This window comes from Artemia franciscana, chromosome 10 (assembly GCF_032884065.1).
Source record: "Artemia franciscana chromosome 10, ASM3288406v1, whole genome shotgun sequence".
Lineage (NCBI taxonomy): Eukaryota > Metazoa > Arthropoda > Branchiopoda > Anostraca > Artemiidae > Artemia > Artemia franciscana.
In genome coordinates, this window is record NC_088872.1 from 20,337,760 (window position 1) to 20,352,020 (window position 14,261).

The 14,261-nt window shown below is 35.3% G+C and overlaps 1 protein-coding gene across 2 annotated transcripts in view; it reads right to left on the reverse strand.

The window, feature by feature from the left end:
* LOC136032393 (sodium channel protein Nach-like) overlaps positions 1-13,715 on the reverse strand; it is a 107,461-nt gene extending 93,746 nt beyond the window's left edge. For both annotated transcript variants that reach the window (XM_065712704.1, XM_065712703.1), the window contains exon 1: positions 13,621-13,715. The gene's annotated coding sequence lies outside the window, so the exon portion shown is untranslated. The remainder of the gene's footprint in view (positions 1-13,620) is intronic.
* Between the last annotated feature and the right edge of the window lie 546 nt (positions 13,716-14,261).

Consider the following 14,261-nt stretch of genomic DNA (forward strand, 5'->3'; position numbering starts at 1 on the left):
ATTGCTTGCGGGACATTTCAGGCAAACATTACCTCTTATTCCTAGATCGACACCTGCAGAAGAAATAAATGCTTCCCTCACAAATTCTAATTTATGGGTACACGTAAAGACATTAAAATTAACTATAAATATGCGTGTCCGATTGCAAAATGATCACTCTGCTGAAATATTTTTAGATCAATTGCTGGCAATTGGAAACAGAAAGCTCCCAGTTGACTCAATTTCAGGACATATACAACTGCCTCCTGAATTCGGTAATTTAGTGACATGAAAAAATGTTTTGGTAGAAAAGGCATTTCCGAATATTCTAACCAATTATATAAAAAACATAAATGGCTACGTGAACGAGCGATTCTGGCAGCCAAGAACAAAGACGCCCACGAAATCAACGATATTATTTTGACCAAGATTTGAGACCAGGCAGTCATTTAAAAGTCAGTCGACACAGTTCTGGAATCAAATGAAGCGGCTAACTATCCATCAGAATTTTTCAAATCCCTGGATCTCCAGGGAATCTCTAGGCGTACCAATAATACTGTTGCTAAATATTAACCCACCAAAGCTTTGCACGGCACGCGACTTGCCGTAAAAAAACAATGGAATACGTAATAGAGGCAATAATATTGACAGGGACTTCCGAGGGTGAGGCTGTTCTTATTCATTGAATTCCAGTGATTTCAATGGATCTGCCTTTCCAATTTTAAAGATTGCAATTCCAAATTCTATTAGCATTTGCAATCACCCTCAACAGGGGGTCATGGTCATGGGCAATCATTAGAAAAATGCGGCATAGATCTTAATACGGATTGTGTTTCCCCAGGAAAATTATATGTTGCATGTTCTAGAGTCGGTAAACCGGACTATCTATTTATATGCACAGACAATGGGACTGCGAAGAATGTATATCCACAAGTTTTATGCAGTTAAAAAATAGCAACTTATATACGTGTTGCTTTAGGGAGGACGGGGGGGGGGTTAGGCTTGCGGCTCAGAGAGAAATTACCATAAGAAAGCCTGTCGATGTATTACAAGAGAAACACGAAACCTGGCTTGTGGCTGAAAGAGAAAGTAAAAAAAAAAGATTCGTGTCGAGGAATTACCGGAGTATATCAGACGAATTACCAGTTATATATCCGCAAGTTTTGCGCAATTAAAAATTTGCACCTTGAACACGTGTTGCCGGGGCACGTTCCGCAAAAACGCTAAAAAAATTAAAAGGAAAAATAAAAAAAGAAGAAAAAACTAAACAAGTTAAACAACTAAAAAAACTAAAAGAAAAAATTTAAATTAAAAAACAAGAGATTACAAGAATTCAAAAACCTTAAAAAAGAAAACCAAAATTTTGAAGCCTAGTAGATATCATTGTTTGAAAATGGACTTGCTTTAATAATCAAATATCTTTGAAAAAACTGCAAAGGGACAATGAGAATCCATATATAGAAGCCTGCCTGCTATGTATATACATAGATACATATAACATATATATATATATATATATATATATATATATATATATATATATATATATATATATATATATATATATATATATATATATATATATATATATATATATATATATATATATATATATAAATAAGTTGTCTGTCTGTCTGTCTGTGGATCAGGTGACGTCATGTTTCTGTGTCTGTCTGTCTGTGGATCAGGTGACGTCATGTTCTGTGGTTCTGTGTCATTAACGGTATTTAAGACATTTGTTCACGGAAAAATTTTTAATTGTAAAATGACTGAAGAACCTATTGGATTTGGGATTTTGACTTGGATAAGGTCATCAATGCCTACCAGATTTAAGTTAAAAAAACAAAGGTTCGTCGACATGTACTTCATAGTGACTCTGAAAAATAAAGAAGAAAAAGAAAACTGAAAAAAGAAAAAAGGTAAAAAACTAAAAAAAACTAAAAAGAAAAAACACTCAAAGAGAAATTACAGACCGGGACACAAATGACGACCGAGACAGAGGGAATATAAGTGACGACCGGGAACCTCAAAGAGAAATTACACACTGGGACACCCAGACACAAATCACGACCGGGACACAGGGAATATAAATGACGACCGGGACACAGGGACACAACTACAACGGGGACGCCGGGGGCACAGGCAGGATATATAAATGACGACCGGGACACAGGGATTGTTCGAATAGAAATTACAGACCGGGACAGCGGGACACAAATGACGACCGGGACACAGGGAATATAAATGACGACCGGGACACTCAAAGAGAAATTACAAACTGGGACACCGGGACACAAATGACGACCGGGACACAGGGAATATAAATGACGACCAGGATACAGGGACACATCATTAGAATAATGAGGTATAGATCTGAATACGGATTGTTTTTCCCATGGACAATTATATGTTGCATGTTCAAGAGTCAGTAAACATGACAATCTATTTATATGCACAGACAATGGGACAGCGAAGAATGTTGTATATTCGCATGTTTTACGTAGTTAAAAACATATATTTATATCTATCTCTATTCACAGATGGGACACAGGGACACAACTACAATGGCGCGTAACTAATATGGCGCGTAACGACTTACGCGCGCGGGGGGGCTTGGGGGGCGCGAAGCGCCCCACCAACTAGGTGTTGGGGTGGGGCGAAGCGCCACCCCAACAGCTAGTATATATATATATATATATATATATATATATATATATATATATATATATATATATATATATATATATATATATATATATATATATATATATATAAGCCAATGGGACCCAGCTAGTGTACAATAGAATTAGAAGAGGATAAGAAACTTCCTTTTCTGGATGTTCTTCTTTTAAAAAATGAAAATAGTCTGGATTTTAAAGTTTATAGAAAACCTACTAACAATAACAGATTTTTGTCGTTCTTCTCCGGTCACGCTCGCCAAGTAAAAATTGGTTTAATCATATCCTTAACTGACCTTATTTTTAGAATTTGATCTCCAAAATTCATTGAGAAGGAATTATTGTTGTTAAAAAAAAATTTAATAAGTAACAATTACCCGGGCTGGTTAATAGACCAGACTTTTTCGAAAAAAAGGAAAACATTTCTAGAATTTTCTAACGATATCCTGGAAATAACAGAAGAGAATGATTTTTTGTTCAGTGCCATATGTTCCAGGGCTGAGTGAAAAACTTAAAAGAATTTTACAAAATAAAGGTTTAAAGGTAGCTTTAAGAGGTAGTAATACTTTGGTTAGTTTTTTAAATTCTAGAAAGGATCGAACTTCCGTAGAGCAACAAAGTGGGGCTTATAAAATCCCATGTACTTGTGGAAGCTCTTATGCGGGACGTACTTACCAGAATTTAAAAATGAGATTAATGCAGCATCATCATTCTATTTCGTCGCCCTTAAAGCAAAATTCCATACCGGGAGATTTTACGTCGGTTTTATCGGAACATAATTATAATTATCCAAATCATTTTATTTTGTTTGAGAATGTTTCGTTGATTTCTAGGGACCAAGGCTTAAAGTACATTTTCAAGGTAACAATCGAAATTAAAAAAAAATTATTCAAGAATAATTCCATAAGAAAAAGATACAGATGTATTCGGATTGAATTCAATTTATAATATTTTACTGAGGTCAAATAAAATAAATCTCATTTCACCTAAGAGCTTTGACCTCTGTCCACCTGATATGTCAGACAAATCTAAGAAACTGGAACCGAAAAGGTGAAGGAGATTTGCTTCCGTCGCTGCATTGAAAAAAATAAGAGTAATAAACGATATATAATTAGTTTGCTGGGCATAAATTTGGTTGGTTTTTATTAATGTCTTTTAGTTTTACTGCTGATGATGGACACTGTATATGCGTCCAAAATATCCAGTTAAAAAATTTTATATTTGTTTTACTGTCAATTAAAAGGTTTCATCCCTATTTTGAACTGTTATATTTCCGTCAGGGAACTAGAACTATTCATTTCTCCTTCATATGAGCCTCTTCTAAAATTCACATGACGACTCCTTCCTTAAAAACCTCGTATGGCCAGGGGCATAGCTTACAACCCTTACACCTCCACTCTGGGAGATTGTGTCAGCCCCAAAGGGCTTGTTATATGATCTTTAAGTATTTTTGAAAAAATGTCTATCTCAAAATATTTATCAGATGAATTTTGGGAAAATACGACATGGAGGAGGGGAGATGGCTACCCTCCAATCCTTTTGACTCTTAAAAAGGGCACTGGAGCTTCTGATTTCCAATCCCATGAACCCCATCCAAATTTTGTATGACCACCATTTTCAAAAAACCTTACATACAATCAGGGCAGAACTTACAAGCCTTGAACTGAGGTCTGTTGGAGGGCAGGGAGTATTGTCTTCAAAGACATAATTTCCAGACCTTTAAACTACACTGAACAAAATGGCTATGTCAAAATTTTGATTGGACATGTTTAGGTAAATGATGGCCGAGCAGGAGAGGGGATCTAGTTTCCCTCCAATCACTTTGGACTGTTAAAAATGGCACTACAAATTTCAATTTCCAATTGAATGAGCCTTTTTCGAAGTTTCTACGACAACAAATGGCTACCTCAAAATGTTTATCGGATGCATTCGGAGAAAATACGACACGGGGGTAGTGGCTGACCTCCGATCACTTTGACTATTAAAAAAGGCACTAGAACTTTTGATTACCACTTGAAAAAGACCCCTCTGAAGTTTATACGAACATCCTTTGTATATAAACCTCGTATACCCCAAGGCATAACTTACAACCCTTGCCTTGATACCTGTGGGGAGGTTTGTTCGTATAAACGCTTCCAACAACGCTGGACAGAATGGGTATCTCAAGATTTTTAATGGATATGTTTGGGGAAATGACGGGCGTGGGATGGGAGTGGATGCCCTCCAATCACTTTTGAGCATTTAAAAGAGCACTAGCCCTCTCAGTTTTCAATCGAATGATTACTTTTTAAAGTTTCTGCAACAACTGCATCGATACGAAGTACTTGGTCTAAAAAAATAAATAAAAAGAAATTCGTTGTGCCAACATCGCTCTTTCATTTGACAGTACTATTGCGATGCCTCTGATTGCAGTATTTTGGAGTTTATTAAGATGTGAGAAAATATTTTTTTTTCTTTATATGTTGCGTTTAATTTAATTAAATTTTCTTCCTCTCGTTTTTTTCCGTTGATAAAGGCTCTCGGACGTGAAGTCAAAATATTCAGATTTTTTTTACTAGTTAGTGTTTTGTTATTTGGTTTTCAATTTTTTTCTTGGTCATTGCTTTATTTAAATCAAACCTCTTTTTGTACCTTAACTTTTCACAAAAAGAAATGACCTTCAAAGGCTTATGTTTATTACCTTAAACAATTAAAATAAGGGGAAAACTTAAGCTTCAATGTAAGGCCTAAGGGTTAAATGGGTGGTACTTCTTTCCCTCATATATGTCCTGGAAACTCCGATTGAAGCTTTTTTCGAAAAATTTGCTATAATAACATTATATTAAATGCAGTAAGACATTTCTTACACTCAGTGATTAATTCATTTTGTGCAATTTTTCATTTTAATGTTGCACAGAAGTTCTCTGTTACATTAAAGGGGCTGTCACCCCCTCAGTTTTTGCCATAGTCTGGCTAATATTTTATCTAAAGAATTATTGGTCACTAAAATAGTAGCCAGATGTCAACCAAAAATGTTTTTTCTTTTTTTATCGAATGCCTTTCAAAATCTCAAAATAGAAAATTATATTTTTTACAGTAAATGCAATTAATGTTATCATTTATTAAGTATTCTGTTAGAAAGCAAAACTTTGATAATTTCTATCCATTTTGTGATTTAATATCGCTGTTTTTTATTAATTTAAAGCATTTTTGTTCTTTTTTTATTCATTTTAGCAATAATTAAAAAGAACCTTTTCAAAGACAGTTTAAAACTAAAAAGAACAGAAAATTGTCGTAAAATGAGTGACATACGTAATGGACAAAAATTACAACCACTGAATAGATGAAGCATAAAACTAAAAAAAAAGAAAAAAAAATGATAACACAGAACGTAAGAAAAGCTGATATTAGGCCTACTACATATAAATAAATGAAAAATTGGCTCTTGAAATAATCTATATTTATATAGAAAAGTCAAGACCCTTATACAAAAATTAGTACTGTATGGAAATTTAATGCATAAGCAATACTTAACTTTGCAATTAAAGCTACGAAATCCCTTGTTGCTTCTGTTTCCCCTCTTTTATGATCTTTGGCTTTGGCAGATATTGTATTGATGAATTCAATATGGTTGATCACACTGTGTATATTAAAAGTAATCTTCATAAGTTTCAGAATATCTGCCTCGTTTATTCCAATTGATTTCATATTCGTCCCACTGAAATTCGTTATCCGATTATTCTTATGTCAAAAGTTACGTTTTTGCTGTTTTAATGAAGACCTTGTCCATAATAGTTTTGAAAGATTGTTTAATTTAACAATTGCTCAGGACATCTATGATTAGTTCAAAAGGAGCTTGAAAAAAAAACGACAAAATAAATGTAGGTAGTACTGGTTACTGCTGTGGCACTAATGTCAGTACCACGCAGACATACATACATACATACATATATATACATATATATATATATATATATATATATATATATATATATATATATATATATATATATATATATATATATATATATATATATATATATATATATATATATATATATATATATATATATATATATATATATATATATATATATATATATATATATATATATATATATATGTATATATATATATATATATATATATATATATATATATATATGAGCACATGCTGAACGTCCCATCACCCACTGAAGTCTTTTTACTTCCGTCATTCCTCTACCTCTAGTCAATCAGGTTACCAAATTCAAACTTCTCATTAATTCCTGTTCTATGACCAAATCTGTGGATAAACCAGCCCAAAATCTATCCGATCTTCTCACAACGTGCAAGCCTTTTTTTAAAGATTGAAAAAGTTCATCTGCTGCAGGTACAGCCTCGCAGATTTCGTGTAGTTGTTGTGATCAGGTGGTGTGAGTTAAGGGAGCATGTAAGAAATTGTTTGCAAATAAAGTTTCCATTGACCTGCACGTTCAGCTCTGAGGATATTTCAAAGGATGGCAACCATGTCCATGTACCGGGTCCACAGTTTTCCTGTTCCAGTCTCATGACTTTGCTCTGATTTAAGAGCCAACAGAGAAGGTTTGACCTAAATGAGACTTAAATACAGGGAGATATGATTAAGAAAAGCTTGTCTATCAAAACCCCAAACATTAATTTAGATTGAATGTACAATAGAGGCCCCTTAGGAGGAAGAAGTCGCTTCAAATGTAAACTCAAAAGAGCCCACCTGCGAATCTACACGTCCCGTGAGTTACAAACCATCTCCCAGTAATGGGTTAAATTGTATGGTGATGTAAAACACCATCACAGGAGGATCCTCTATAGAAGGACAACTGCTGCAGGGCGTAAGATCCAGATCTATGGACAACAGCCTCTGCTGAGAACTGCCTTGACCTTTTTAGGGTACCTGCAAGACTGAAGACCTTGCAGTAAACTATATTCCCACTTGAGGAATGCTACCCCTCGTGGAAATTACAGTCTAGTGAACGACACAGTCTTTGCACGAGATTCTGATTATTGGATAACTCTTTTGCACCTTGTCTGTTTTGATAAGCATTTTCGGGCTGAAAAGCCTCTTCCTAGTAAATTTATCTACTATAAGATGCTTCCCCGTAGTAGCAGGATATTTGAAGCCATGAATATATAATGAGTCAGAGGCAATAGGCTTGAGACTGTCTGTTCAGGATTTGGACTCTTGTGGATGGAAGAGCGTCACCGAGCACTGAGAACCATGTCCAGACCAGGATGAGCCCAGGATTTCACAAAGCCTCCATTCATGATCGACGTCCCAGGGACTTCTTGCTGTCTGGTTCTAAGCCGGCTTAAGCGCTTCGGTGTAGACGTGAGAAGATATGTAATGTCCGTTTTACACTGGTATCCAGGATAATTGCTTTTCCTGAGGCAAAAATAATTTTAATGATTTATAGAACATGGAAATTGGGGACTTAGAATGTTACGACGTTAAAAAACAGCTATCGCATCGACATTTTGACTGACAAATCCAGACATTTCGAACTGAACTAAATAGGAGTTTCATAAACTCATATTGCAGGGGTTGGAATCATGAAATAAGGTGATATAGAGTTTGTTTACCCAGGCAGGAAGGATGGGGTATATAGACAGGGAGTAGGGCTCAGGATGATTAAGTAAGCTTCTAAATCTTGTTCAAGCTGGGAATGTATTAATAATAGAATATCAATTGCTTATTTTATGACTGGAAATTTCAGGGTATCAGTTATAGTAGTATATGACCCTATAGAACTGACTGACAGAGATACTAGTGACTCAGGTGAATTTTACCTACAGTTACAGGAGCAAGTAGACAGGGTCTCATGTAGAAATATGATATTTTACTAGGAGATTTTAACACACAGGTCATTAAAAATAAGGATAGAAGGCATCCTAGCCTAGATAAATTTGGTGTAGGAAAAGAAAACAGAAATGGCTACAGACTTCTGCAATTTTGTAGGTATAAAAATATAATTGTAACCGATACGCCGTTGGGTCATAAAATTACCCTTAAGTTAATATAGTATTCACGTGATGGTAAGACAGCAAACTTTACTGATTATTTTACAGTGAACTGAAGACTGACAGGATCAGTACAAGATACTAGGGTATATAGGAGTGATGTTCTTGATGTTAAAAGTAAAGATCACCATCTACTAGTGTAGAAGTCACTCTGCTCTTGACGTTGAATTTTTTCATGCCTTAAACACTTTAGCATGCGATAGAGTTAGCATTCCAAAAGTGAAAATTTCCCCCTGATGGATATGAAAATAATATCGCAGTACTATTCTGCTCTCGAGATTTTATTTTTTCATGTCCTGGTTCTAATAAACCCTGGAAAAATAATGAAAAGTATGAAAAAATATTAAAGTATGGACAATAAATATCTTAAAACTCTTAAAATCTTGGCCCTTAAGCCCTAGAAAATGTTATAAATATAAAACAAATATAAAATAAGGGAAAATAATCGCTTAAAACCTTCAAGAGCTAGCATGTCCTTAGTCAAACGGCCCCCTGTATGTGTAAAAACGGTGTAACAGTGTCACTCTGCTGTCGAAGTTAAATTTTTTCTTGCCCGGATATATCAAAACCAGGGAAAATTATAAAAAATATTTAAAAATTTTGAAATACAGAAAATAATAGTTGCAAAAGCTCAGCCCATAAGCCCTAGAAAATATTAAAAATGTGAAACAACTGTCAAAACATAGAAAATAATCTCTTAAAACCCTCAAAAACTAGTATGTTTTTAGTCAAAATGACCCTCAAATACAACAGATTAGCTGCTTTCGATGACTAGCCATAGGGTACCAAGAGGCACGCTGCATAAGAAATCTTTGAACCTAAGGAGGTTTGAAGGAAATGGCGGAATCGCAACCGCCGAAATGGGGGCCACAAGGGGTGGAACCAGGACTGACTGAACCAGAATCTACAGAACCAGGACTGGGGCTCGAATCCGGATAAGAGCCATCAGAATTGGAAATAGAATTGTTTTAAACTTTGCCAGAAACGAGGGAAGCGGATTTGCACAAAATTTTATTTTTAAAAATATTTGAAAATACTTAGGTAGTAATGTTATTGGCTTGTAAAAACATAAAGCAATGGATTCAAAGCAATATCTATATAAAGATGAATATCTAGGAAACGTCTCAATAATAATTAAGGATGCCAGAGGGTGTCAGGTACCAGTCACAGTGTGCCACGGTGGCCTAAATTGCCAGGGAAGGCATCACGTTGGTGGTGGCTTGCAAAAAAATGAATCGACGAATTAAAACATGATTTTTATCAAGAACTCATCCTAGACAATGCCTTAGGAATGAAGAAAGGTACCAAAAGGGGTCATATGCCAGCCATAGTGTACCATGGTGGCGTGAATTGCCATGGAGGCATCAAGTTGGGGATGCCTTACGAAAAAACGAAATAATAGATTTGAAGCATGATTTTATCATGAAAATATCTGAAAAACACCTTAGGAATGATATTTTTCAAGAGGGGGCCTTGTGCCATGCACAGTTTGCCACGGTAGCCTGAGTTCAAATGGTGTGTCTCGTAAAAGGAAAAAACCTTAAAGAAAAAGAAATCTAAAAAAATATGACTGGAAAGAAAGAAACCTGTTGAGGAAAAAAAATCTTGAAGAAAATATCTCAACGAAAGAAACTTTGCAAAAAATAAGATTTTGAAGAAAATAAGCATCTCTCAAAGTATTACGTAACATCCCACATGTGTGCCATCATTACGTAACATTAACATGTGCACCGTCATTACGCAGCATCCACTTTCACGCTGTCATTACGGAACACCCATGTCTGCGCGGTCACAACCGGGGTTTACCCACTTGATTAGCGGTCCCTGAGCTCTAACAAGTCACGCGAGATTGCATCATCCTCAGTTACAAGTGGGTGTTCCCCATGGGGCCCTGAGTTCTTGCATATTACGCGACACTACACCATTATTAATTACAAGTGGGGGTTCACCAATTGACTGGCATCCCTCCCCTTTGAAATTAGCCACTAGAGCGCTGGTGAAATTGATGGCCAAGGCCCAGGTAGAATCGGATGTTAGGACCCTATTGGAATTCACTGCTAGGGGTTTAGTGAAATTGTATGCTAGGGCCCTGTTGGAATCACTCACGAGGGTCCCCATTGGAATTTCTTGCTAGGGCGTCCGATGATATTGGATTCTAGGCCCCATTGGAGTTAGACTTGGTGTCATAAAAGTTCCCTACTGGTGGGTCTTGAAGGTTTTTCCCTGCATCCCTTAGGTTTTTTGAAAAACCAAAGAATAAAACTGTGATTTAATGTCTACGTTTGTATCTTGATTGGTGGGTCCTGAAGGTTTTCCCCCCTACCCCCCTAAGGTTTTTTAATATTCAAAGAAAAAACACAATTATGTACTAAGCACTCCCTATTATGGAACAAACAGGTTTACTACAGCATTACTCAACATACAGGTTTGCTATAGTATTGCACGTGTGAAAGTAGGAACATTTTGAGGGAAAGCTAACTTTTGAGAAGGCCCATAGTTTAAAACTATACCACATAAAATACAGTCAGAGACATATATTTCAGAAAAGTAGCGAGCACACATTTAAATGCATATGAGATGAAGGAGATAAAATTCCTCCCTGTCTAGCTTCTTTCCTAAAAGAAAAATGTGATAGCCACCTATTGTACACATAAGAATTTTCGTGCTAATATCGAAGTCTAGAAATAAGTGAATAATTGACTAGGGAATGACCAAGAAAATATGAGGTCTAGGCGTGAACGACATTATCAAAAACCTCTCAAAGGTCTATTTTGCAGTACACATTGAGTGGCTTGGGTCACAAGCTTCCTTCAACAGCTGTCTGAATACATGATGCACCTGAAGGCAGCCAACCGATTTTTTAAAGCCTAGTTGAAAAATGAAAAATGTCACTTGAAATTATTTCAGGCTAAAGGATATACTCGAAAATCTTGCATATAAGGCAAAATACACTAATCTGTCAATAATTCAAACATGAATAACGTTTGTGTCAAGACTTGACACTAGCGGAAAGAAAAATATCAGGAACCAGAGATTGAACTATACACATGTTAAATAATAACTGGAGTTGGTTCAACGATAATGAATAGTCATAAGCAAAATTCCTAAGGCATAGGTTATCAAAATCAGGAAAACCTGGATCTTTTAAATTTCTTTAACGCCCAGTTTAAATCAGTCAAACTTATAACAAGAACTCTATCTTGACAAATAAATACTTGCAATATGAACTAAGTAAATTAGAAAAATGATTCCAAATAAACTGGTTAGATATGGAAAACATGTCATTCATAAGGTTTAATACTAACTGAGCTGGGGGAGTAAAGTTACTGCTATTGATACCTCTATTCCAAGTCGCTTTACTACATGGAGCTTCCCACACGTTAAGCATTGCATTACGTAAGCAGGATTTGTATTCTTTACTTTGGTTTTTGCTTGGCTATAGACACAAAACCGAAAGAGGGTCGATCACAAGCCTTCAAAATTGCAGCCAAAGCTTTGTGCGGTCCTTTAATTTTAATATTAAAACTTTGAACGACTTTCGAGAATGGAGTTTACTGATTGTAAATGAGTAGCGTACTATTATCCGTAGGTGCCACATGTATATTAATGCCGGTCTTTAATCTAACTGGCAATTTTGGTGCCTTTACTTGTAGTTTTTACTTATTCGCAAGATATTGTGATCAACTAATAGTTGGCCCAGCCAATTACACGATTGATACAAATATTTACGTTAATTGGACTCAAATAATCAAGTAAGGTACTCAAGAGCTACCTAAGGGCTGAAGCAGTTGGAGGGTGTGATTTGAGTGGCGAGTGTGAGACGGGAGACAAATGCCAATTTAAAACGCCGGGGAATCTCCCTCCACCACTAGTTTGCATGATCGCAAGTTAAAATAAAATAAAACCCATTGGAGATAGTTTGAGAAATTTGAGCAGGTAAATCGATGGCTTTAAAGATGCTTTAACGAGGCCAGAGTTTTGATTATTGAAATAAATACAAAAATGTACAGAGTTATACTTAAAGGTACACAGGGGGAATGACGAACCAAGGCGTCAGTATTTATGGGTATTTAGTAATTTAGGCAATATTTTGCCGAAGCAGTAATTAATTAAAATCCCATTATATGCAATCATAGTTTCGTTTATCATGTTTAGATGTTTGGATAAACTCCATTTTAAATTTATGTCATAATTGAATAAATAATTTTAGAGGATGGGGTAACTTTAGCTTAATACTCATGCAATGTAGTGTAAAGGTTTATATATTTATGGGAACTCATCATTTTGCAAGGCCTACCAACATACTCGCAGAAACATTGACACCATCAAGGTAAATAATGTACAATTGGCAGAATTTTTGGAAGATGAGACAGCATTTGACTTTACAAGTTCACAGCTTTTTGATGATCTCCTAAGGAAAAAACATCCGACAAAGTTCAGTCATTATGTGTGGCCTGGGCCATATGACATTACATGTTTGGGCTAAAAACAACAAGTCATTTTGGTGAGTCACAACACTTTTAAATACCTAAGATTTGGCGGGGATCGCCGAAATTAGGCGGTAAGAAAAGACAATAAAATCACTTAATTTTCATTAAATCCTATTTGATTTAATATGAATACAAAAGACTTTTAAACAAACACTACGCTATTTAAACTAGGATTAAAACAAAGCACTGTTTTGGTCACATCAAGCTTAGTTTAGCCTAAACACAGCATGTTTGTCTTTACTGGTTTTAAATAATCTTATCGTCATTTGTGCTTTCAGGATTCAGAGACTTACAGCGGTAATCTTCAAGTAAGAAATGATTACCGTTTACTGTTAAAAATTTCACGAGTTTAATCAGTCACTGGCGAAAATTTCATTCTAGAATGGATCTGACGTAGTAATTGTATTGTGGAGAGAATTATCGGTACTATGGAGGGAGGAATTAAATATTATATTCACCTTTAACAACGCCAATAATATTCTTCGATTTTAGTTATAGCTTTAATCAGTCAGTACCTCATTAACCATTTTCCAAAATTTCACTTTAGTTCTTGTTACTTTCTAAACTGAAATAATTATGGTATATTAAGTCTTATTTAACCAGTTTTCACTTAAGAAACATGTATATTTTGGCACGACACTTGATCTTCCCAGTTGGATCTAATTTAGATTCCATCGTATTATTTACCGAATAACACATCGCTATAGGGAGTAGTATTTTTTAAAGGAAAGAGAAGAGGCTATGCTATTTTTATTTTGATCATTGAATTTCTAGTGCAAAGACTTATCTGAGACATCAGTCATGTTTATATGACATTACATAGAAAAAGAACCAGTTTTTTTTCAACATAAAATAAGGAGCAACATTAAAACTAAAAAAAAAAAACAGAAATCATTCCGCACACGAAGAAATTACCCCCTTATGAATACCTTGCTCTTTTCATGCTAAAGTTCTTCGCACTTTTAAAAAAGCTTCCTATTGTAATTAAACGGCCTTTTTGTTTCAGGAGTCGGTCTTAAAAAACTGGGATAAACAGTCAAACTTTAGCGTAAAGAACAAGGTATTCAGGAGGGGGATCACCCCTAGATATACAGAATAA